The sequence below is a fragment of the Rosa chinensis genome, chromosome 3 (genome assembly GCF_002994745.2).
Source record: "Rosa chinensis cultivar Old Blush chromosome 3, RchiOBHm-V2, whole genome shotgun sequence".
In the NCBI taxonomy this organism is placed as follows: domain Eukaryota; kingdom Viridiplantae; phylum Streptophyta; class Magnoliopsida; order Rosales; family Rosaceae; genus Rosa; species Rosa chinensis.
Genome location: NC_037090.1, coordinates 40,600,401 through 40,626,874, shown reverse-complemented (window position 1 = coordinate 40,626,874; position 26,474 = coordinate 40,600,401). Strand labels below are relative to the sequence as shown.

The window sequence follows — 26,474 nt, the reverse complement described above, 5'->3', positions numbered from 1 at the left end:
TTGCAAAAGCTTACCGGGTTTGTTGTGTGGCAACCCGGTACACTATGCAAACGGTGTAGGGGTTAATCCTGCAGGTTAGGATAATCGAGGTTGAGGCAGCGAGTTGGCAGCTTTTCGGTAGGAAGCCATCTTTGTGACTTTACTTTTGATAAGGACTTCCGTTGTATAGTTACTCTGAGCAGCCTTTACGTTTTATTTTGTTGTTGACAATTTAATTTGTAAGCTTATGTAATATATAACTCTTTGGATGCGAGTGTATATTTACTTTGAGGGTTCAGGACATCAATATGTGTGTAAGTTTAAGCGAAAAAGATTTCAGGTATTTTGTATTGATGATTGGACGTTCACGCATATATAATTATGGGGTTATATATATCGATTTTCATGTGTGTAAAATCAGGGGCGTGACAATTATATCGTAAGGTTGAACCTTAGCCGGGTGACAGGTTACGATTCAGTTAGAGCTCTAATCTGTCTGCCATCGTACTTCATGGATCTAAGTAGGTTACTTAAGACTCCTGGGTACATGTTTTGTTCAGGTTGGACCTAATTATTGTTTTATCCAGGTTGGATCGATTTATCATATTTGAGTTGTTAGGTTAACGATTTATATGATTTTGTCACGGTGTGACTTTCGTTGTTTCTTTTGGGAAAAGAGTATTGTTTTTGGAAGCATGGTATGTTTTCTTTATTCGCGAGTTGAAAGGTTTTCCTCGTTTTTGGCGTGAGTTGTGCATGAGTGTTTTGAGTTACTCATACGGGCTTGCAAAAGCTTACCGGGTTTGTTGTGTGGCAACCCGGTGCACCATTCCAACGGTGTAGGGGTTAATCCTGCAGGTTAGGATAATTGAGGTTGAGGCAGCGAGCTAGCAGCTTTACGGTAGGAAGCCATCTTTTTGTGACTTTACCTTTGATAAGGACTTCCGTTGTATAGTTACTTTGAGCAGCCTTTACGTTTTATTTTGTTGTTGACAATTTAATTCGTAAGTTTGTGTAATATATAACTCTATAGAGTGAGTATATATTGACTTTGAGGGTTCAGGGCATCAGTATGTACTTGGTTTAAAGGGAAAAAGATTCAAGGTATTTTGTATTGATGACTGAACGTTCACGCATGTATAATTATGGGATTATATATATCGATTTTCTTGTGTGTAAAATCAGGGGCGTGACACCACCATCATTAGAACTATCTGGAGTTACTATACCACCCCATGCATCATCACTATCTGAATTATCTTTTGAAATTTTTAATAACTTCTTCATATAAGACTCTCTACGTTGATTCCAGCATTAGTTGCAGTTTCTACAACTTGAGGAAGAGGTCTTGACTTCTTTCTGCAATGTCATTTGTCCTCATTTGAATAATTGAACCTTTATCTTCTTTCTATTATTCAACTATAAAGTTACAAACTACATACAGAGTTACAGACATAGTCACAGACTACACAGTACTAAATCTCTCCTCACACAGATTTGCATTTAAAGAATTACTTCTTACCCAAAATCGCCTTGAGCGTATTTCTCCTCACCTAGATTCACCTTGAGGGGATTTTCTACTCACCTAGATTTACCTTGAGGGGATTTCTCCTTAATCAGATTTTCCTTGAGGAGATCTCTCTTCACACAGATTTTCATTTAGAGAATTACTGAGTTTTTTATTTTATTTTTATATCAAATTTTACATATATTTCTTCACTTTATCAGGGATATATCGCAAATATTTGACGATGTCAGAGAAATTTCGCAGAAACGGTAGAAGATAAGATATTTACCCCCCAAGATATATCGGTTCTTCGAAAAATGGAGATATCGGGGGATATATCAGAAATATCGCAGTTATTTAAAACCTTGCCTAAATCCCTGATTACAATAAGCATCCAGAGTATGTCCCGAAATAATATCAGAAATCTCTACAAAAAACATGTATTCTAACAAGCACCAACTAGCAATGAGTGCTCTACTGGCTACTCCATTTGCTTTGACATAGCGGTGACATAACAGAAAGATAACTCGATATGTAACTCGATTACAACGTAGCATAATTACCAATTGCACAATTTTCCTATTATGTTGCCGCCGGAGAATAAATACTACGACACTTAGCTTCACCCTGGCACTAGGTAGTAGCGACCATTTGACTAAGCAAGGAACTCGCCACCTACCTAGAGCAGACAAAGCACTTTGAGTGCACACACAGGCAAAAAGCCCGATTAACCCTACACAATACTTGTAGGGACTTATTGCTCGCAAAAAGCGCAAAACAACTAAATAACATAAATAAATAAAAACTTGAAGAAAACAAACAGCCAAGGCAGGGCCCATTTTATGGGCCCAAACCCCAGCATCAGTCTGGGTAGCAATTGGATCACAGCCCGTGTGTAAGGCCCAGCCCGGTCCAAGCAAGGCACCCTCCAACTTCCCATTCTTCCTATTGCACCACCACCAGCATCAGGTCGCCATAGCAGCCACCAGTGCTCCTCTCTCCAGGTTGACCCAAGACAAAATACAAACAGCCATCAAATTGGATCAAGAATGAAGCAAAGCTCCAACCCAGAAACGCACAGCCAGTAACCCCCATCTCCGGCCAACCCGAAATCGAACCTTCAACAAAAATTTACACAACAAAAATCACCAAATCTTCAACACCAATTTCCAATACTTTGAAACTTAAACCAATAAATTCCTACTAATTAAACCCTCCTCAAATATCCAATTTTCACAATTTTCCAACAACAAAAATGGCTCAACAAAATCAAAATCAACCAAACAAATTCCAAAAATTTTAGGGGTTGTCCAAAACTCATTCCTTACCCTTTCTTCTTCAAAACGCACGGCCCTATTCCTTCTCCTTGGCCTTCTTCACCTACAAATCCATCCAAAATCAGCATCACAACCAAAAACTTGAAACAAGGTTGCATGGGATAGATCCTTACCACAAATCCTTGCCAAACCCGTAGCCTATCCTCATGGTTTAAGGGAAAATCGGGTTTATGCACCAAAATCACAAATCAAAATCTCGAATTTGGGATGAAATAAGTATAGATCGGATGATTAGAGGTTAGATTAGGAGGAAGATTACCTTGATTTGAACTTAGAATGAAGAAATCACAAAAACCCCCAAATTGGCTTCGGATTCTAAGGTTTTTGGAGGATTGAATGGCCAAATTTCATGATTTTGGTTGGAGAAATGGGTAGAGGGAGTGAAGAGGAGAAAATCTGGAAATTTTGGTGCGGATTGGGGTTCTAGCGGCGTTCGGCGGTGTTTGGAGAGAGAGGGAGTCTGATGAAAGGGAGAGCTGGAGAGAGAGAGAGAGAGAGAGAGAGAGAGAGAGAGAGAGAGAGAGAGAGAGAGAGAGAGAGATAGAGAGAGAGAGAGAGAGAGTGAGTGAGAAAATGAGGCTTGGTGGCTAGGGTTTGATGTTATGAGCCCTTAAATATCTCCCCCTAAATTTAATTGTGAAAAGTCTAATTTGCCTCTCCTTTTGGGCCAAGTGGGCTTGGGCTGCTCCTATTTCATTTTCCTCTTAATTTCCCTCAAGCCCACTTTCGAAAATACACTTCAAACATCCTTATTTCTTCGACACTTCACCGAATCCTTTTGGGAAAATTTTTCTGGCTTGTCCTAAGACTCGATACTTTAAAAAAAGTTTCCTAGACCCAAATTGGATTTTCTATAAATTTTTAATCCTTTAAAATAGCCTCAAAGTCTAACCTAAGCAAGAATACTTGTGTACCTTACGAATACGTAGGCTCATATGTTATACGATAAAAATAAAATAAACAAGAAAAAGTACGGGGGTCTACAAATACCTTTATTATTTCGGCAAGAATATCTCCCTTAAAGATTCATGATCTTTATCTACTTGTTTTTGAAGGATTCTCATTGGATGGATGACGCAGAAGAGGTGACATGGATTTATTTGATTGGTTTAAATCATGTGGGCTAATTAGATAATTCCTTAATTACCTAAACTAATTGGAGAAGACTTGAAACTCTCTCTAGCCATCCCCTATATATGCCCCCTATTGTGAGATGTCAAGGCTCATTCTTTCATTCTTTTCACACACCAAAAGTCAATACCATTCTCTAGTTCTTAGTTATGAGTTTTCAACCAAGGAGGAGAAGAAAAAGAAGCCGTGAGCATCACCTTTTCTAGCCATCATCCACCTTGCATGTTGCAGTAGCATTGAGGAGCCTTGCTTCCAAGATCTTCAATGTTCAATGTCTTCTAGTGTTCATCATTCATCCTTCATGGTGTATTTTATCTTTTTTTTTTTCTTACAAACTTCTTAGTTTTTCTTGGTTTTAAATTCAAGAACTATGTAATTAGTTAACATGACGTTAAGGGCAAAGTTTAAAACCCTTTTATATGTTTTGAATAATAATTTGTGATTTCTATGTTATGATTTATATGCTGCTTATGTGAGATTGCTTAATTGATTTTGTTTTACAAAAAATTTTTATATGTTTATCTTATTTGGTCAACACTTATAGGATTTGCATGTAATTGGAGCTAGATTTAGGTAAACAATTCACATATTAGTTTTGTGAACCTATTTCAAAAGTAGTAAAGACTTTGGAAAAATGTCAAAATCAATTAAGGAGGATTGCACGTAGATAAGCTTTCATAGGTTGTGCACTTTGGTTGACATCATTTCTTTGTTCTTCATGCATTAAATGTGTTCTTGAGTAGCTAGCTTTCTAGACTATGATTATATGTTCAATATGATTAATTTAGGTGCTTTTACTTAGATTATTTATTCAAGGAAAGTAAAATATGGGAAATCGTTTGCTTACTAAAGTTTCATATGGTCAAGTCTTTCTCATGACATAGATAATCAACTATAGGGATTGTAATTTGGTTTCATTCATATGACTGTGGCTTTTCACCTCCATTTCTATATGTATTTTATGTTCTTATTTTTGTTTCTTTTAATTTTCTATTTCAAAACCTACCATTTTTTACAATTTCGTTTATTTTTTTATTCTTTGTTTTACTTTTATAAATTATACAAGAAATATATTTTAATTATTTAATTTTTTATGCAATTACAGGTGTGCTTTCAATCTTGACTTGAACGATCTCTACTTATTCTATACTGACAACTACATTTTCCAGGATTAAGTTGAGTGCTACTTTTGGCATATCAAGAATATTAACAAAATGCACAATTTTAAATGAAAAAATTGGGGCAATAAATTGTAGTACCTTATGTTGTTGTTTTGCTTGCATCAACTACCTTTTGATTCTTTGATGCTTTAGATTATTTAGATGTAGCTGGCTTTTCAGGCTGACCCACTGTAGCACCTTCTTCCCTAGCATTTTCTGCAAAGCAGCAAAAGTGCAAAGTTCAAACATTGAATGTCCACATTTTCAAACATTATATTATAAACTTCAAATAAATTAAGGACAAAATATTATTTACTCTCTGTACTTATAAGGCCTCGACGTTTCAGTCCCTTACCTTTCAATTTTACCTAAAAACTCCCTAAACTCTCTAATTTTACACAATCCATCCTTACCGTTAACCATCCATCAAAATCAGAGTTAAATCGCTGACGCGGCATTAATTCCATGCTAAAAAGTCTGTAATACCCTCACTTACTCTTTTTTTTGTTAATTATTGTTTTCTCTCTTTTAATATTTTTTCTTTTTACCTTCTTCTTCTACATCTCTCCCCTCCTCTGTTATCTCCGTCTCTTCTTCCAAAAGCAAAGACTGCTTCAAAACTGCTTTGTCCCATCAAGCCCAGTGGCGAATCCAACTCCGGCAAAGATTGCTCCTTTGTTGACGAATGTCAAGAGATGATTCAGCAACCCGAAAGAGCCATGTCGCCGAGGACGTAGGAGCTGACTCCGACGACGTCCTCCATCAAAATCCTAAACAGAATTGTGGATTGGTGCAACTCTCGATCTTCATTTATTTAAAAACGTACCCAGAACCCCAAGACTCATCAATCATTTCCTAGCCATTTGATAATATTCATTATTACTTCCTAGAAAGCCAAAGATAACTCTCACCCTAGCACATGAAACACAAGATTATCATATGGGAAAATCAACTATAGCTTAAATATTTCTAAATTGCAAACAGAAATCATCAGTACTCAATGCGAAACACAAACAACACACACCACGAAACCCAAAATTTTCAAAACAATTACCATGGATCTAATCTGCAGAATCGATTCTCTAACATGACGTTATAATTTCTCCACGCTAAAAAATCACCCCAATAAGCTTCACAACCTTCTCTGCATCCAAAACACCTGGCATTTCGCAACCCACCGATTTGCCTCTTTTCAACTGCGATCCTCCATCATCCTCACCACCAGGGAGCTTCAATCCAATTTCTCTAGCCTTCTGTTCAAATTGCCTCAGCTTCACCCTTAGCCGGCGGGACACCGACCCCAAATGCTCTTCTAACACCTTATAGAGTGCCTTGGACTGCTTCATCTGCTGCTCCACTGACTCATGTAGCTCATCCAAAGATTTCTCCCTCTCCCATCGATTTTTCAAGCAGAGCCAAATACTCTAACCTTTCCAATTCCTTTAACCACATTCTGCTCCGAGGACCGCTCATTCATGCTTCTCTGATTATTCCGGTCCAATCTCGACCCGTACAGCTCAAATTCTTGCAATCAACCAAAATCAGAAGAATCGATTCCAAAACTGTGACCTCAAATCAGAAACGACGACTGTCGCAAATGTCACATATGATAGGCCGAATGATTGAAGCAATTTCGACGATGCGTCGGTGAAGAAAGTCTCTGCATACTGCCGCTGGTGCTGCATCGCCAAATTGGATCGCGACATTATTTTATCATAATTCATATACATATTTGTGCCATAAAACATGAAAATTACTTGTTCCAAAGTTCAATTCAATGTTGACTAATCCAATTCCATGTTTTGTAGAAAATCTTGATAAGAGGAGAAAAAAGTGAAATTCCGGCGAATTTCCGTGCACCACCACTTTTGGCGGCACAAGTGGTAACGCATCACCACTCACAGTGGTGCCATGTATTTTCCGGCTATATTCATGGAGGAGTAAGGAGGAGGAGTATCATAACATCTATTCCATTACATCCATTCATCATCATTCTATCTTAACCAAATTCCAAACGTTTTGGTTCCAATTCAACCAAATACTCTCTATTACCTAAAAGTCTACTATCATCATTACTTTAATATCTATCATGTTTTGGGCTTAATCACCATCCTTCACTCATCATTTCCTACTATAACCTACATCATCACTCTCATACTGTTTTTCCTTGTTTTGGGGATCTATTATCACTCTCATACTCCACTTCTTGGTTTTCGGGATCTATCACGCACATCACCCCATTACATCTTCTCTCTCTCTCAATCCCCTCCACAAAACCTCAATCTCCACCACTCAAAATTCAAACTCATAATATCTATACTCCTCAACCTCCATCACCACCACCACTATTCCATCACTACCACTCAAAATTGGTCAAATGAGCATCATATCTTCATCCCCATAAAAAAGTTTATCATCCATCTGTTCCACCGTCAAGGAGGATTCAAGGAGCATTGAAGGAGGAAACAAAGGAGAATCTTACCCATTGATTTGTCAAGTTTCAACTTGTTCATTATTTCCTCAACTCTTTAATTTACCTTGATGTACTTTATAGATTTGAGGCTAATTTGTATGATTATGAATGAGTAATTACTTTGTTGGGGCTAGGGTGAAAGCCTTAGCCAAACTTTTATGCATTGATGTTTTAATTTATATTTGATGTTACTTGTGATTTTCATCTTCATATGCTAATTCAAAAAGTAATTCAAGAAGTGAATGCATTCATTCAAACTTAACAAATTTAAATGTGTTGTGTTTGTCATCTCATGAAAAAATGTTTAGGGAGTAGTTAACCTTGAGCATTGATAGCATGATAGCATCCTCTATGTGCATATGAAGGTTGTAAGTTAAAATCACCTAGATCTAGGATTGGTTTGCTTGTGTGATAATCTAAACTCAAAAATTTATGCATCTAGGAACAATGAATTGAGACTTAACCGGTAATAGGATTTCTTCTTAGGTAATTAATTTTGGATTTACATGATTAGAATTGATAAAGGAGTTTAAGCCTTTGTAGTCTTATCCGGATGCAAAGAGGATAATTGGGAAATTAGAATAACATCACTTGTATTTGAACTTCAATACTTACAAGGGAGGTTAGTGGTAGACAATCCAACCCCCTAACTTCATTCATTATATTACTAGTTTAGTTTAAATTTGAGCATTTATTTTAATTTGGTTCACCACTCTATCCAACAAACAATTTCACTACCACCACAATGCACATACTCACCATGAGCCTAGATTTCTTTGTGAATTTAGGTTTGTGATTGTACATTTGCATATTCTAGCTCTCCTTAGGTTAACACCCTAGCTAGTGAAAGGAATCCAATTCTCGTGGGTTCGACAACCTTTCTTAAATCCATATACTAGTACTTGTATCCCTTATAATTAAGGGTGGCTATTTGACTAACAAGTTTTTGGTGGCGTTGTCGGAGATTGGAGTAAAATCCGATTCCTAGCTCGGTTTGCCTTTGGGGAAGTTAGATATTATAATTTTCTTTTATAATTTACTGTTTTTAAAGTTATTCTAGAAAACGATTGATCTTTGATTTCTGACAATCGATCGTTTCACGTCACATAAACGAAATTCACAAAAAATGATCGATCTTGGGCTCAAAATGATCGATTGTTTCTAGTGTCAGAAGCAAAAACGATCGATCTCTTGTACCAAACAATCAATCTCAGCTGTACGTGATTAAAAACGATCGATCTCGGGAACCAAATGATCAATCTCAGCTGTACGTGATTAAAAACGATCGATCTCGGGAACCAAACGATCGATTGTTTCCTCTATTTTAGCTTTGTTTTTCTATTTTTGTGCTTCAAATCCCTTGTTTCTTGTTTTCTTTCTTTTTATTTATAACTGTTAATCCTCTGAGAAGTTATAGGTACATACATATAATTTCTTTGAGCCATGGATAGATGGAACCAAGGATGGAATGATCCAAGGGAGTTTGAGCAAATAAACTATTATGGTGAAGTTTATCAACAATGGGAGCCTTACATCTAAAGTCACATACCTTTCAACTATATTTGTGCCTTGTGTGGATCTCCACAACACTCACCTCTTGAGTGTATCTTAAGATTTGATTATCCGAAATTCACACAAGAGTATGAGTACGAAATGAGCATGCATCAAGAGACTATGGCATCCTAAGCACATCCTCAAGAAGAAGAAAAAGACGAGTCTCTAAGATCTCTACTTCAAGAAGCCATTGCTGAGATGAAAGCTAACAATGTAAGAATGGAGAAAGAGATTGATCAACTCAAACTTCATTATGCATTAGAGCAATCATCAACCACCTTGCAAGAGCCACAAATTTTCCTTGATCGAGTGGAGTCAACCTCAAGTGAAGAAGTGTGTGTTGAACATCATGAGCAAGAGTTCCATATTCAAGTTCAAAAAGATGATGTGAAAATGCAAGAAGAACCACTTGGTTATGGTAGCCGCCAAATGAGAAAGGAAGAAATGAAGCAAAGCATTGATGGTTTTGTGCAATTTTAGAAAGCAAGGGGATTTTTTGTTAAAGATTATCTTGAAGAAGATGATGAACACTTTGAAGAGAAATATCCAAAATTGAAGTCATACACCATGATCTATCTACCAATGAGTCCAATACTCTCCAAGATGAAGAAAGTCCTTTCATGCTTTGTCATGAAAAAGAAGTTGAAGAATCAAGGATTTTTCTTCCTCCACCATCCAAGGAACACTATCAAAAACTTTCCAAGGAGCAAGATATAACACTGAGCACCACTCATGTTTACAATAAGAATAGGATTAAATACTCGTTATTCCTCATACTTTTGCATGAAAAACAGTTTAGTCTAAATTTTTTAAATTAAACAGTTTAGTCCTTATTCTTTCTAATTCTCACACAACAGGTCATAAAATGACTATTATACCCTCACTTTTCTCTCTCTCTCTCTCTCTCTCTCTCTCTCTCTCTCTCTCTCTCTCTCTCTCTCTCTCTCTATATATATATATATATATATATATATAGACACACACACACACACACACACATATATATATATGTGTGTGTGTGTGTGTGTGTGTGTGTATACAGGGGCGGAGCCACGTTGGGGCCCAGTGGGTCCCGTGCCCCACTGGGTTTTTCATTTTTTATAATAAAATTTTCGTACTTAATAATCCTATAAGTAGCTAATAGTTTCGTCATGTTACTACCAGCCTATATGGCGCAGCACTTGATTATTTTATATGGCTGGTCCCAAGTTCGAATCCTGCTGTTGTGAGCATAAAACGCCAAATCTATTTATTAAATAAGCATTGATCTTTAATCGCTAAACATGCTCAAAATCAATCAATCCAATTAGACATAAGTTCGGTCTCATCCTTGGGGGTTATTTTATTTTTGGAACCACACAAGCAAGCCAAAATCTTTTTGTATTTTCCAAAAAATTTCAATTTTTATGGATTTTTCAATAAGGGTAACAAATGAAGAAAAGGATAAGGAATGTACTTAGCCTTACCACCTTACACTTAAATCACACATTGCCCTCAATGTGCCGTTATGAACAATTGTGAAACATGTGCAAAAGCTTAGGACCTAATAAAAATTTCCTAATGCTAGTCGACACAATTTATTAACTATTAACAATGGCCAAACAAGCACCTCACACTTAAATCACACATTGTCCTCAATGTATAATGAAGCTAGTAAGATCCTATCAATGTTTTGGGGAGCGTGCATCATTAAGGCCGCAACTAGCATTCAAAACAACTAAACTAACATGGCAAAAGAGAAAGGGTAGTCACCTCACACTTGAACTTTGGATAATCCTTTCAATAAAAGCTAAATCTTTTGTGTCTTATCCATTGACCAAGGGTGAAATAACTATCCAAAACTCTTGGAGCCACAAATTTATTAACATAAAAACAAATAAAACAAACAATTCATGCTAGGAAAGATCAAGAGTAGAGTTAGAGAAATGCAAACTCTTTGAAGATCGATCCCCCATTTAGCTCCATAGTCCAAAATAGGTGATAACCTCACAAGGCCAAGTTAGGCACTTGCCATCCCTAGCTCCATGCATCACCAATCGAAGGAACCTCACACTTAAGCTTTGAACACTTAACCTCCCCATGCTCTCGACTACTCCCAAACTCCCAAATTCTTCATCTGGGATTATTTTTTCTTCATTTTGGAGTCCGCCAATTTGGGTTTAAGTTTAAAGACATTAACAAGGTCCAATGTGACTCAAATTAAAACTTTAACTATTTCTAGAAAATTAGAACTCAAATTAGAATTTGTAATTAGAAAAGCAAAAGGGAAAAGAAATCCAAATTTGGGTGTTGTCTAACACTCAACAGTTCGGTAACTCCTCATGAAATACGACCAGGTAAGAATAAGAAGAGATTTTGGTGGAGCCGAAGCTCACTTGAGTACACTTATCTGATTCAAATCTTACCTAGACATCGTATCTAATCGAATGAGCCTACTTGTGAAGAGTGAATAAACTCGACGTTACAAAGATGGAATCCAAATCCTATTTACATAAAACTACAAGCTCTAATCAAATTCCAATTTAAAGAAATAAGTCAAAGCACTATTTATTTAAATAACAAATTTTAAGTAAGTAACTAAAAGGTGAAGTTGCACAAGTAATAAGCAAATAGTAAATAGGCAAGACATGCTCAAATTTTTATTTTTTTTCTTTTTGTCTTTTTCTTACCACAATTTATCAATTTACTTACCCAAAGTACTTATAGCAATTTCAAAAATTAAACTACCACACAAAAAATTACCAAATAATTAAAGGAAAAAAAATAATAATGATAAACTAGAAATGGGTTCTCTAGTCCCACGGCGACCTAATAGGGATTGAGTTTTACCTCAATCCCCGGCAACGGCGCCAAAAACTTGTTGGGGACATCATTGAGTAGAAAAATATGTGCAAAAATGATATCTCCTACTCCCAAGTATAGGAGGTCAAGTTTTAGTAAAGGGAAAAAGTAAGAATATCGTACCCAAGGGATTGAGTAACTCTACCCTAACTAGATTACTGCGAAAATAAAACCTAGCAAAATACATGTGAGTCTATCTTTTTACAAATTAATAGTCTCGGCCCTTTGGAAGCCAAAACTATCAATAATGATATTTACAATGGTAAAGTGGTGTATAGGTTTTGTTGATTTTAATTTCTATAAAGTAAAATAAGTTGCACAAAAATAAACTAAGCTAATAAAAATAAAATAAAATAGAGACTTTGACCAATGAGATAAATAGGAGCATAGGTTTTTTGCACCTAGCCTCCCTCATGCATATAATGTAAATCCATTTTCTAATAACAACATGCTTTGATAAATTCCTCCTCGGTTTTCGCTAGAGAAACCGAGATACCAACTAATCATGCAACCTAACCATGTCGCTAGAGCAAAGCTAGATCACACAACCTTAGTCCTATTTACATTCGCTAAAACATAAAAGGGCTTTGATGTCGTAAAACCTAAGGCCTCTCGACTCTTAAACTCATGGCACCAAGCATTAATTTTAAGGTAAGGACCCAAGTAATCTAGTTCTTCCCGTAAGAATAAGCTAGACCACCACCCTATTAGCTACACATGCTTCTCGGTTACAAAAGATTGTCAAACTTAAGTTTCCGATTTCATTAATTCCTACAACATGCTTCTAGGTGACAAATCCAAAAACTCATGTAAGAAAGCATTAAAGTAAAGTAGCTAAAAAATTCAAAACATGCATATTCATCAAAAACATGGCATCACACTATTTTATACATGAGTTTGGCTAGGGCTAAGGCCTAGCCCCAAATTTATTCTACTCACAACCCATAGTTACATAAATCAAACCCATAAACATAATAACATCAAGCAAAAGAGAGGAAGAGTAGAGAAAGTGGTTGTTTACAAAACTAGCTCCCCTTGATGCAAAACTAGTGAGAGATGTTTCAAAGTATGGAAATTTCGGTTTTCTCAAACCAAAATTGCCATACAAATCCACAAAACTCTTCGAAGCTATGAAGAACAAGGCTTGTATATATGGAAACTATGGTGTGATTGATCAAAGATGTAAAGGATCTTTGGTTTTTGGTAAAAACCCAAGACACTTTACACTTTTCTCTACACAAAAGCTAAGAAACTATGAACTAAAACTCAAAACTAGAGAGAAACTATGCTAGAACTAGAGAAAAGAGAGATTTTGGTGTTGCAAAATGAGAGACTAGAAGGGTGAACAGTTTTGGGGAGAGAGAATGGGCTATTTAAAGGCCAAGAGAATTCAAATCAAGGGTGGAGATCAAAAGGAATGAAGGGCTAGATGTGATTGACAAATGTGTAAGCACAAAATGTGGATCAAGTTTTTAACTCTACATAGAAATGACATAGAAAGCCCATAGATATTTTGGTGGAGGAGAAAAAGTAAGGGTAGAAGGGTCATTGTGTAGGGGAACAAGGTAATAAATAGGAGACAAATGTATAAGGTGTAAGAATTGGAACACTTGTCATCTTTCAACTTTTGAATTTCAAAATAACCTAAACCTAAAGTCTTCCCACCTAAAGTCTCTAACCCTAATTAGCTCTTTCCTGTCCTCCACCCATGTTCTTGGCTGGCCAACTCGGCCGGAAAAGTCCGGAATCCGGTGTTGACCACCGTTGACCTATTTCTTTGTCCGTTTGTGCATTTTCTTCTCCTTTCTTCCTTCAATTGAATCTCCACCGAAGGTTCCGAATTGGCCTTTGACTTCTGCATACCAAATGTTCCTCCATGAGTTTAGATCATCCAGCTAAAATTTCAGATCTTAGTTCGCCGTGGTTTGGCCTGAAATGCTGTCGGAATTAGTACAGTTCCGGTTTTATAGTTTTCGTCTTTTAGTCAAAAATTTGTGCCGATGGTTTGAAGGCCTTCCACTCCGAACTAGCTCTTTCACTCTTCATAATAAATGATCCTTAATATGTCTAGAATGGATCTGGAAAGTTTCAACTCATTTGAAGTTCATTTGGTCAGTCTGCCGCCCCTCCGTCCTTGCCTAGCTCGGTTTCTCCTAGCTGGAGTAGGAAAATGTGCTAAAGTTGACTTTTTAGTGCATTTCCAAGCTTCTCTATCATTTCCTAGCATGATAAGGAAACATAATAAATATATATAAATAAACACAAAGGTTAAGCAAAAGTGCAAGATTAGGAGAATAATTAGTAGGTAATTATGGACCTAACAGCTATCAACATTGACTGTTTTGAGTTTTTTTTTTTTGTTCTTTTTTTTTTTTGGTCTGGAACATTTGTTTCATATTTTTTATTCATTTGTAAGTAACACTATACTTCTTTTTAATTTTAAAAGTCAAAGATAATTTATATCCCCTCATGAAAAGTTTTCTAAAATTTAAAAATATTTGATTAATAAAATATGTAATTTTAAAAAAATGATTTTATTGGAATCTTATTCTAATATTTTAATGCTTATTAAAATTTTGGTATATAATTTATGTTTCAAATGTTTTTTTTTTTCAAAACATCTGAGTGCCCCAATTAAAATTTTGGTATATAGTTTATGTTTCAAATGTTTTTTTTTTTCTCAAAATATCTGAGTGCCCCACTTGAGATCAAATTCTGGCTCTGCCACTGGTTGCTGGAGAAAGAGAAAGAGCTTGTGCTTCCGATTTAATTATAGGTATGATCATCTGGTGATTGACACTGCCTTAGATATCAAACCCGATTGCTCATTACTCACTGATGGTGGTCTACATTCCCAACATTATTACTGTGTGACCAGGGGCAGAGCCACGTTGGGGCCCAGTGGGTCCCGTGCCCTACTAGGTTTTTCATTTTTTTTTAAATTTCCGTTCTTAACAATCCTATAAGTAGCTAAGAGTTTCGTCATGTTACTACCAGCCTATATGGCGCAGCGGATGGACTTGATTATTTTATATGGCTGGTCCCAAGTTCGAATCCTACTGTCAACATTGACTGTTTTGAGTTTTTTTTTCCGTTCTTTTTTTTTTTGGTCTGGAACATTTGTTTCATACTTTTTATTCGTTCGTAAGTAACACCATACTTATTTTTAATTTTAAAAGTCAAAGATAATTTATATCCCATCATGAAAAGTTTTCTAAAATTTAAAAATATTTGATTAATAAAATATGTAATTTATAAAAAAATGATTTTACTGGAATCTTATTCTAATATTTTAATGTTTATTAAAATTTTGGTATATAATTTATGTTTCAAATATTTTTTTTTTCAAAACATCCGAGTGCCCCAATTAAAATTTTGGTATATAGTTTAGGAAAATACTTCAATACATTAATGTACCGATACATCAAGTAGACTAGGTTCAATACATAGGTAGACTAGCTCGATACAAGGGTAGACTAACTCCATGCATGTTTACCTATGTACTGAGCTAGTCTACCTATGTATTGAACCTAGTCTACTTAATGTATTGGTACATTAATGTACTGTAGACGATCCTGTTTAGTTTACGTTTCAAATGTTTTTTTTTTCCTCAAAATATCTGAGTGCCCCACTTGAGATCAAATGCCACTTGATGCGCCTAAAAGCAAGCGCATAATTTAACCCTGAAATGTCATTAGTAGTATATAATAAATAGGGATCGTTCTATTCCGGGGATTGAGGGTACACCTGTCATTGTCAAACAATTAAACAATTAAAATTAAAACAAAGTATAATATTTACAAAGATATGACAAAATATATACATATTTACGAAAAAAGGGGGGATTTTGTTTTTGGTTTTTCAAAAATAAAACTAAGTTAACAAAACAATTAAAATGCAAAAACATAAAAACACAAATGGAATGAGAGAACAAAGATCAAACTGAAATATATGATTAAAAATCGAATCAATTTCTAACATTGCTCATCATAGTCATGCAAGAGGAGTTGATCATGTGAAACGTTAAAAGCAAACAATTTCCCATATTTTACTTTCAATGCTAATTAATCTAAGTGAAAGCACAAAGACTAACCCTATCAAACATGCATGCAAGCCCTAGAAAGCTAGTCAAACACAACATGTTCAACGCAATAAGCACCTAGAAAGGCTATCAACTCAAGTGTGCAACTTAGTATGAAAAAGTTCACCTAATTGCAATTCTCTTTGATTAAATCCGATTTTTGCACAAAACCTTTACTACTTGTCGATTTAAGAACACAAAACCAAAAAGTTGATTCATGTTCTCAAATTCGTAGCACCATTCATATAAAAACCCTAAAAGTTTCGAACCATTCAAGATTAATATACAAAAGATTTCTATCATGCAAATCTAATCAAACACTCACACAAAAGCAACCATAAATCGCAATACATGAATCTGAAAATATCAATTAATCATAAAAATTCCAGAATTCAACAGTTATTCAAACATATATGTCAACTAGGGCAAAACCAACGAATTACAAAGCAAAGGTTACAAGGAGAATCGGATTACACCGTGGATGAAGATGAGATGAACGAATTGATGTGGTCTCTTGAATTTCGAAAGCAATCTTCAAGGTGGAGGATGGATGATGCTCACGGCTTGTCTTCTTCTTCCTTGGCCTTGCTTGAACTTCGTGGTTGCCCTAGAGGATGGAGAAGATCACGGCTAAGTTAGAGAGTTTTCTGATTTTTTTCTCAAGTGTCGAATGTAAAGAAGAGGAACCTCTCACATTGAGAAAGTGTGAGAATATATAGGGGATGGCCCCTAGGTCTCCAAGCCGTCCAAAACCCTAGAGAACCTCACGGCATTTGCTTGCTTCCTCCACATAATTTCCCCCAATGATTTCTTGCCACATAAGCCCTATGAGGCGGTGCAACCAATCACAAAATTCCAATATTAATTCCCTAAATAATCCTTGCCGAAATATAGAGATATTTTCTGATTTTAGACATTTAATTTCGGCCAAAACTCTTTAGGGAATGTAGGAATGTATCTAGACTTCTTTTGAGCTTTTCTTGGTCTCCACCTTTTTCTCTTCCCTTAAAACTCTCTAGAGGATGACATCTTGCCGAAATCTCTAGGGTTTCTTCTTTAATTCACGGCTCATTCCTTCTTTTCCTCTTGGCTTGGACGGCAAAAGATATTCTAGGGTTTATCTCTTGATGTATTTCCATAAAAATAGCCCTAGAAAATCTCCCTAGAAAATCTCCTTTTAATTTCTGATTTTTGGACGCCACTTCCTTGTTTCTCTCTTCATTTTGGACGGCAAAACTCCCCTAGGGTTTATTCATGCGTCAAAAACCCTAATTGTATGGGCTTTATGGGCCTTTTATCCATTTGCCGAAAATCCACTTCATTCTTGAGAGTTCTTGGGCCTTGTTGCTTCTCATTCAAGCCTTGTCATCTTCCAATGTCATAACACTTTATTTTTCTATTTTTCTTTTATAGTGACGTTGGAAACTTCATTGGTGAGCTTTCCTCCTTTTCGCAGGGTTTCCTGGTTGGACCAGGAAAACTTCTTTTCTTCATTTCTGCTCATTTATGTGGCTCATTGTTCTTCATCTTTGCTCCCCTTGGTGTTCGCAAGCTCCTCTTTCCATTTATGAGTTCATTTCCACTTTTTAGCTCGGAGGTCCTGAAAATAGAAACTAATAAGAAAAATAGAAACTTTCCTAAAATGAAAAATGGCAACTTTCCTAAACTGAAAATGGAAACTTTCCAAAAATGAAAATAGAAACTACCGAAAATGAAAACTTACTAAAAATGATAAATAGAAACTACAAAAATAGAAACTTTCTACAAATAGGAACTTTCCCAATCAAAGAATGGAAACTTTCCTAAACAGAGTTTTATTAAGGAAATAACGCAGAAAATGTAGGGAAATGCAGTTAAAACGTCGCATTAAAATGCTCCTATCACCACTGTGTGTGTGTGTGTGTGTGTGTATATATATATATATGTATATATATATATAGCCATTCTCAGGTGCGGACGTCCGTACCTAAGCAAAAGGTACGGATTTCCATTTTTCCCCCTTTTCCGATCACACATTTAGTGCCTTAACGATTACCAATTTGTTGAACCGGAACCGTTCGTATTCATTGTTGTAAATTGCAGTTTTTAATGCCTTAACGATTACCAATTTGGCTGAAATTTTGTAGGGATGATCTATACATTAGGACCTAAAAACTGAACGGTTAAGATCTAAATGTGTGATCGGAAAGGGGGGGAAAATGAGAAATCCGTACCTAATCCTTAGGTACGGACGTCCGCAGCCAAGAACCCCTATATATATATATATGTATACACACACACACACATATATATATATATATAAATATATATAGAGAGAGAGAGGCAGAAAAAATAAAAAATAAAAAGAGAGAAAAATTTAAAAAAAATAAAAAGTGAGGGGTATAATAGTCATTTTAGGATCTGTTGTGTGAGAATTAGAAAGAATAAGGACTAAAAAGTTTAATTTTAAAATTTTGGACTAAACTGTTTTTCAGTATGAGGAGTAACGAGTATTTAATCCATAAGAATATTGAGATCCACCATATAGTGCTCTATGCTTCTATGATGAAGTGAATGATTGGAAAGGAAGTGGTACACTTGTTCACAACCTTCCACCTCATTCTCACATACTTCTACCACATACTCCTTCTCCAAGCATCAAATCCGCATCAACTTTGAAGGAGGAATCAAGAATGATACTTGGAAGATCCATTGCAAAGAAGAGGAAGACTAAAAGAAAGCCACTCTTTTGGTCAAACATTGGAGAGTTCATGGATTTCTTTTGTTCTTGCCACTATAACACTTCAATAAGTCATTTGGCTCCAAATAGTACAGTGGTCTTGCACAAGAAGTATTCTCCTTAACAAGTGGTTGTAACTTCTAATGGCCGGCTAGAAGTCCTAAAAAACAAAGCCCTACTTGAAGGTAGCCAAGTTATTTTTGATAAGAGAAGAAGATGAAGAAGAAAGATGTCATTTTTGATACAACACTAAAGTTATGAGCTCGGATTGCAATGCTTTGATGTCTTGTTTGTTGGTGATTGTTGGTGACTTGCGGAGAGTAATATGGTCTTCAAGGGGGAGCTTTTCTAACTCTTGCATTTAGTTTGTGTTTTGTGTTTACTCATTTTGTTTTTGTGCTTGTTTTGTTTTAGTAATTATGTTCAGTTGTGTAGTTTTACTCCATCCATACTTGAATGTTTCATTGAGAAGCTTTTAAGAACATCATTTTAACATTGGGGACAATGTTAGATTTAAGTGTGAGGGAAGGAAAACTTCATTTTATGTTTTAAGTTATATTTTGGGTCAAAACCTTTAAAGCACCTAAAATTTAAAAATTTGCTAGTTTGGATCACTCTTGTGATTTTTAATTGTTTATTGTGTTTTGTTAGTGCCTTCTAACACCAATGATGAACTTGAACTTAATATAAATGTGGGTTAGAAAGCATGTTTGGATCTTATGAGCTTTATTTTTCAAAATAAATCATTATGGATTAAGTGTTTGATTTCATTTATATCCATATTTGTTATATCAATATATTGAGGTAGAGAAGCATAGTGAGACTTGAGCTTAATTGAAGTGCATGCATTATTCTAAGCACTAATTTCTTCATAAGTGAACATCTCATTTGCTCGCATCTCTAGAACTTGCTTCATTTGTTTCAAAACTCTTTGTTACAATTTTACATCTTGGAAACGAATTAGGCAAATGGCCAAATGAGTATGTCCCAAGATATTGAATATCTTTAGATTGACATTTTGAGCCTTTATGTAAGTCTTTCAATTCTTTATACCATAAATGTCTATCCTTAACTTAAACACTTGCCTTACCCTTTCAAGTTTACTTAATGAACAATACGAAATTGTTTATGTCATGATGCTAAAAGTAACAAGTTTGGGGGTACCCAGAAAAGAATAAGTGTGGGCGTGTTCATCAATCTGCAATTTTACTTTTTGTTAGTTAAAAAAAAAATGTATCAAAAAAAAAAAATTGAAAAGAAAGAAAAAAGAGGAGAAACAAAAGAAAATCTCAAAAGAACACGTGTTATTTCAATTCAATAATTAGTTTTTATTCAAGTTTGGGGGAGTGATGCGAAAGTGGAAATTTTGAGCATCTTTAGTTCTTAAATTCTTAATCTCAAAAAGATTGTTGCTTAAAAATTGTTTAACCATTTCATTTCATTTCTTTAACCCCTCACTCTAAGCCTCATTATATCCAATAAAAGTCATTTTTCATCGAAGATGTGATTTTGTTGATGAGTGGAGATAATATTGAAGAGCAAGCAGATGGCGGTATTGCATGAGACTGTTATGAGTGTAGAATAGTTAACCCATAAACACTTGTGTGAAAATTAGAGTGAATATCTTGTGAGTTTATGGTTAACATGGTTTGACATGCATTCTCAATTTTGGTACATTGAAATGACAAATTAGAGACATATTACACATTTCAAAATGCAAGCATTTGATCTATGATCCATGAAGTTTTAAGGCCTAACTTGATTTCCATGCCCTATCTATATTGTGGTCTTTGAGGAAATTGTTAAAAGGATTAGGTAGTTATTGTAGTGTCAGATTTGGGTTAGTTTGCTTAAGGACAAGCAAAGTTCAAGTTTGAGGATATTTGTTGAATTATAATTCATATACATATTTGTGCCATAAAACATGGAAATTAGTTATTCTAAAGTCCAATTTAATGTTGATTAATCCAATTCCATGTTTAGTACAAAATCTTGACAAGAGGAGAAAAAAGTGAAATTCCGGAAAATTTTCCGTGCACTACCACCTTTAGAGGCACAAGTGGCTATGCACCATCACTCAAGGTGATGTCATGTATTTTCCGGCCATATTCATGGAGGAGTAAGGATGATGAGTATCATAGCATCTATTCCATTGCATCCATTCATTATCATTCTATCTTAATCAAATTCCAAACCTTTTGGTTCCAATTCAACCAAACACTCCCTATTACCTAAAAGTCTACCATTATCATCACTTCAATATCTATCATGTTTTAGTCTTAATCACCATTCCTCACTCATCATTTCCTACTCTAACCAACACCATCACTCTTATACTCTTTTCCCTTGTTTTTGGGACCTATTAACTGTGGTGACCCGAGAGGGGGGTCCCACAGCGCCGCGACTCCGAGCCAATGAGGAATCGACATGTCACGAATGACATCTCGATAGCTCATCAACCCGAAACCGCAAGGCCTTTTGATTTTAGGTTGTTGGTTTACAAAACGCTTTATTAGACAAAAGTCACAAAACATTCTAGCAACCGAACAACATATTTTCGCAAGCGGAATTTTAAAGTGAGCTAAAAGATTTGGGCTTACAATCGGAGTCCAATTTGGAAAATAACAATCACGAAGTGAAAACAAGTATGAGAGACGTGCGCCCCAGGGTTACGGGTCTCTCGAAATTTTGTGAATGAGCGAATAGAAAACAAATAAATTAGTGAGGAAATAAATAACCAAATTACTTCAAAATCCGATAAGGGACCAAAACCTTCCTTTTGATAAAACTAAAGAGAAATGCGCCAAGCCGGGCCATGTGCCTCCCCTGTACGCTTCCCGACCACATGCTCGAAACCTGCACACTATAGTAGGGGTGAGCTTTCATCCTCGCATGCCCAATAGGGGCCGACCCAACCATGCTAGGTTTGAAAATAATAATATACTTGAAAATATTTACTACATAATATTGTGCACGTTTCTCGAAAAATACTTTTAATAAGAGGCAACCACAAACATTTATTTTCTTTTATAAAGCATATGCAGTATGCTTCACACAATTTGGAGCTCTGAGATACTTACCTGCCGGCTAATATAAAACAAATCTGTGACCAACCTGGTTCGTCCTGAATTCGAGAACCGGCCAACTACTCTGTAGTACTTCTGACTACAAGTAGCGAAAGTGTCCATTTCCTGGCCCTGAGTCTCCTATGACTGGTTCACTGTCTATACTAATCTTTCCTCGACAAACATAGGAGCACAGCCCCCTCCGGAGGTTCACGGTTATCGACACCGTGGGATTCCTAGGAATCTACGCGTCTAGGTCCCATTCACTTTCAGGTCACAAGTATAAACATACAAGGGTACAGTATCTCAACATGCAAGTCTAGCCTCGGTTTTCGCAATTAGCACTTATCAGTTCTGAAAACACATGTATCACGAGGCATCGACTAATGAACAACCAAAAACGCACTTGCAGGCAACATACTATCTTAGTATAGCATTCCACATATATCGAAAACCTCTAACAAGGAAGGGACAGCTCACCCTACCTGGAATTGGAGTGCTCGTACACAATTAGTTGCGTTTCGAACTTTCGATACTTCTTCCAACTTCACGTGCACACGCTCGAGTCCTTTATAATAAAAGTAAACCAATAAGTAACTTGACGTCATTAACTTAATCAATCGAGCACCTAAGGCATTCACTTAATTTCCTTGAAGTCCTTTGAATTAACCTTTAACATAAAAATATACTATCCATTCCCAAATAATCCAAATGATATTGCATTGGAACCATTTGGGATATGGTGGTTATGCTTAGCACTTTGGTCTTTATTTCTTTGCCCTTTTTACTTTAAGAAAACAAATGACAAATTCCATTACCGAACAATTCACTTAACGTAGTGAGCTCATTCGATAGATGGTGATCACACTTCTTTCCATGTTAAAATTCCGGTCAACCGGTTTGACCTCATTTTACTTAATTATTAAATACTAACAAATAAATAGTAATTACCATTCCCGAATTATTACATTCTTACGATAACTTCGGGATATGGCAACACTAGAAACTCCGATTTTAACCTTATTTCATGAACGTGAATCCAATATCCTAATTTAGCTCAATCAAATAAAATCCACCATTTTCATTACCCACCTCCACTTAACATTGATAGTTACTCATGCTCAACATTTTTTTTCACAACAACGATTTAACTTGCAATTTACAACTTCTTTAAAGAGCTCACTGATTTAGTCATTCACCTTATAACAATGACATTTCCAACATAACCAATCACTCAATTACCATAACCAAATTTATATCACGCATACTCAATAAAACCATAACTTTGAGCAGTACAAACAGTACACGGCCAAACAGTTTCCAAAATACACAGTCCCTTACCATTCTTCTTTTCCCCAGCCAGAGGCTATTTCTAGTTGCTGCAGTCCATCACTATCAACCCATTCGGACCTCTAGCAGAAAAACAATACTATCAATATTCAACACTCAACCAATTTCACATCCAGAATAGAGTTTGAGGTCCTTAGTTCTTACCTTATTCGATTTCAACCAAAGCTACCCCTGTAGCTCATCTTCTCCGATACTCCAAATTGCAGGAATCCAAGAACCTCAAGTCTCCATCTCCACAACAGAACAACAACTTATTTAATTAGTCTCAAAGTCCAAACAACAATCAAACTCTTAAATTCATAAGCCCTCATTCCTTACCCATTTTTAGTTCTGCCGAAACCACAAACTCCATAACGTACCGCTTCTTGCAGTCCTTCTGTAGTCTTCACCATCCCACCAAAACTGAAATCGATACCAAGACCAGAAGCTCCCCTCCCATATCAATTCCCATCCTCCAAGTCCCGAATTCAAGAACATCAACCAAAAGATTTGAACATCAGCAATCCACTACTTTGGAACTGAAACTCAACCAAATAACGGAAGGGGGCTTTGAAAACGGCTTACCAGAACAAGAGGACTACGCTGGCAGAGTTCACGGCGGCATCAAGGTTTCTCACGCGCCGGCGCCGGCGGCGCGTGTGGCGGCTCTGGTCAGAATCGGAGGTCGGGTGTTTGGACTTTTGGAAAACGTGAGACGCTGATTCCAACCATGGAGGTGGTTTAGCACGATTCACGTTGGAGATTAGAGAACGAAGGCATGCAGAGCTCGGTTTCCGGCGATGTGTGTTCGACGTCTTCTGGCGATGGGATGTCGGAGGCTTGATGGTTGGCGCTCCCTGAGCTCACAGGAGGCTACGGTATATTGAAAAGGCGACCAAAAATTGATGGAGGTTGAGTGGCAGCAGCGTCGCAGCCTTGGGTGGTCACGGGTAGAGGCTGCCGGCGATGTATTTCGACGTTAAGGCTCGGGCTTGGGTTGGTTTTGGATGCTGTGTCGATTGGTGAAGACGGTGTGGGGAGATGGTGGCCGGAGATGGAGTCTCCGATGGTGGCAGAGAGAAGGATAGCGGAAGAGAGAGGCCGGGTCGATGCATGGCTTCGATCTCTTATGGGTTTAGGTTGGATTGAGGTGCTGCTTCGATTGGTGGTAGCGGTGATGTGAGGCGGTGGCCGGACGATGTGGTTCCGGCAATGGCAGAGGGAGAGGACGAGAGAGTGAGGTCGGGGAAAGAGAAAGAGAAACGCAGCCGAGAGGGAGAGAGTGAGAGAGTTTAGATTTTAGGGTTTTTGATTTCCTATTTATACTTGCGTATGCGAAATGTCCATTTTGCCCTTGTGATGAATTACGGAATTCTCCTTGCTGATTCCTTTCGGGTTTTGGGCTCGTAACCTTTCTTTTACTCGTTTTTCGTCGGAAACCTCCTAATTTATTTTGCGACTTCGCCCTAGGCCCAAATGAAAGAACATTGGTCCAAAGTTTAAATTTCGGCCTAATAGGTGGTCTTGACACCAAAACAATTTCCGAAATAAATTTCGTCACTTAGATCGCCTTGTGAAAATCTTATTGGTGAAAATTACCTTCTACAAATTAAATAAATTTTCGGGGGCCCACACTCCACCCCCTTAAAATAAATTTCGTCCTCGAAATTTGCCCAATGCATAAATGGGAGGTTACTTCTTTTCACCTCGGACTCGAGTGTTCACAAGACATAGTTTCATTTTCCCTTGACATATTTCGAACCTTTACCTTTCACATGGTTCATCCTACTTCACTCATGAGGATGACCTTATCAAACTCTATAACCATTTGTTTTTTTGCAAATTGCAATTTACCTTAATCACATTGTGTGTGTATATGCATACATTTGATTTCATTGTCTCATCCAACTGCTCTTAGCTCAATACCATAGGCAATGGCATTATTGCTTCAGCATTTCTGAAAAATTCAAAGAGCCTTAAAACAAATCGGGGACTAACACTTAGTCACCCACAAATCTCAATAACAGCATACTACAAAGTAGTGGTAAGTCCACTTATCAACCTTGTTTCCACAAGTAGATGACCAACACATTAGTGTGAGAATTTCTCAAGCGTTACTTGTAAACAATTCGCGTGGAATGTCCCATCACGCATTATTTTACACATCACAATGACATTCATAAAACTTCCACATTTTTGTGCTTCCGTTAGCTACATATCCAAATTTCTGGGCTATTCTTTCCACTTCACCAAGTGTTCCTATTATACTTTTCATAGGATACACTTCTCTCCATGAATCATGATTCTTTTCGATAAGTAACTCGCTGAATAGCAACTTCGTTGCAGCCATGCGATAATAGCTTATTTTTCAAAATCACTGAAAATAACTTGGCGTCTACGCTCAATTCCCATTTAATGAGAGTATAAAATTACTCGGGAATTTGATCCTTAAATATAAGTGGCAACCAAGGAGAGAAACCGAGCTTTCTCCATTGGTCAACCTAAATAAGTTTCGTAGAGCGTCACTACGAATGACACGTCAACGATCTCATCACTGTCGTCCGCCTCGTAGTTATCAACGATCTTGGTAGTTAAACCTTATACACCCTTATTCGTAGCTCTAGCAGATATTGTTTACTCCACGAACAAACAATTGTGGCCGCTTGTACATATGACGTCGAAACCAAGCACATAATTCAGTAGACTTGATGTCACATTGTAAAATCACAACACCTAGGTATCTACTACACGTCATGAGACACCAGTCAATAGGTCGCTTGGCATTCACCAAACAAACCGTCCAATGCTCAAGGCATCAAGTTGTAACAATACCTTTCGATAGTGCTCAACGAAATTCGAGGATCACCAATCGAAGTTGGCTCCTCGGGTTTTGTAAAGCTTGTAGCATTTCCATTCACGATCTCGACCTTGAACTATCCTTTTCATCATACGAACTCATTTGACGTCAAAACTCAGAAATCAAGTCATAAGCGCTCCTTCAATTTTTGGTCAAGCCAAAACAGTTGGATCGGTTACCAGCACTTCATTTTCTTGTGTCCTTGTCCGACAACAAGAAAAAGTAATCTCTAAATATTTTCCTCCAAAGTAATCCTTTACTTTCAAAAGGGGTGTCCTGAGTAAATTCGAAGGTGAACTAACATTCTTCCAACCACCAGTTTTACATAAAAAGGATAACCAAAGAGAAAAGAAAATCACAACGAGTTTAACATTTCCAAGTTTCCAAGAAGTTGGAAAATAATTTCGAATGAGTTAACGACTAAAATTTTGGGATATGCAA

General features: G+C 36.6%; 3 long non-coding RNA genes across 6 annotated transcripts; all 3 read right to left on the bottom strand.

The window, feature by feature from the left end:
* Positions 1–1,958: 1,958 nt before the first annotated feature.
* On the bottom strand, positions 1,959–3,352 carry LOC121052007. 3 transcript variants are annotated; one of them, XR_005807763.1, is made up of 4 exons: positions 3,083–3,352; positions 2,937–2,961; positions 2,815–2,866; positions 1,959–2,604 (listed from the first exon to the last, which is right to left on the bottom strand). It is a non-coding gene; the product is annotated as an uncharacterized LOC121052007 (long non-coding RNA). The 3 variants fall into 3 exon arrangements; XR_005807761.1 differs by having other exon boundaries at positions 2,937–3,352; XR_005807762.1 differs by lacking the exon at positions 2,937–2,961.
* Positions 3,353–21,336: 17,984 nt separating this feature from the next.
* Positions 21,337–22,037, bottom strand: LOC121052091. The gene is made up of 2 exons (XR_005807965.1): positions 21,863–22,037; positions 21,337–21,645 (listed from the first exon to the last, which is right to left on the bottom strand). It is a non-coding gene; the product is annotated as an uncharacterized LOC121052091 (long non-coding RNA).
* Positions 22,038–23,061: 1,024 nt separating this feature from the next.
* On the bottom strand, positions 23,062–24,455 carry LOC112194864. 2 transcript variants are annotated; one of them, XR_005808481.1, is made up of 4 exons: positions 23,762–24,455; positions 23,516–23,649; positions 23,342–23,428; positions 23,062–23,259 (listed from the first exon to the last, which is right to left on the bottom strand). It is a non-coding gene; the product is annotated as an uncharacterized LOC112194864 (long non-coding RNA). The 2 variants fall into 2 exon arrangements; XR_002934171.2 differs by having other exon boundaries at positions 23,516–24,447.
* Positions 24,456–26,474: the final 2,019 nt, after the last annotated feature.